The following is a 588-nucleotide window of genomic DNA, read 5'->3' as shown; positions in this document are numbered from 1 at the left end:
ACCGCTGTACGCCTCGCACGTCGACGCAACCTCCCTTTCTGTACTCTTCACAGCGTTCTTTATCTATGTGCAAAGTCAACGACGACAAGATGGCAAATTTTGATTTTTCGAAAATTGTGATACCAAGGTGCATCCTCCAGTGGCGAGGATTGTTGAGTCAGTTCGTCACCAGACCAGCGAAAATGCCATTAGCGTCGGTTTGGTCCATGATCCTTTCAAACTGGCATCTGGCGCCACTTGCATCCATGCAAGTGATGTGGCAAAGTGCTAAAAAGTTAGTCGAATGAGCTTTTGCACCTTGACACCCAACGCGGCGAACTCGGCATGGATGGCGACTTGGTCATTTCGATTCCGTGGCTGCGGGTGCCGTCCGTAGAGTACGAAAGACCCGCCATAATGTACCGGAAGGCTGGTGCGATGCATGCTGTGGCTTCTCGCACATCGAAACCTAACCCTACCGCTTTGAAATCGATGTTGGTATCGTTGAGCCTACATAATCCGCGACGGCATATCTAACCATTGCCATCCAAGGTCGTCGACTAGACTACCAAGCAGCGCGCGCGACCCGCACGTCGCAGCTCTAGAAAT

This window comes from Saprolegnia diclina, assembly GCF_000281045.1.
Source record: "Saprolegnia diclina VS20 unplaced genomic scaffold supercont1.77, whole genome shotgun sequence".
Classification (NCBI taxonomy): domain Eukaryota; phylum Oomycota; class Saprolegniomycetes; order Saprolegniales; family Saprolegniaceae; genus Saprolegnia; species Saprolegnia diclina.
Note: the sequence above shows the minus strand (reverse complement) of the source record.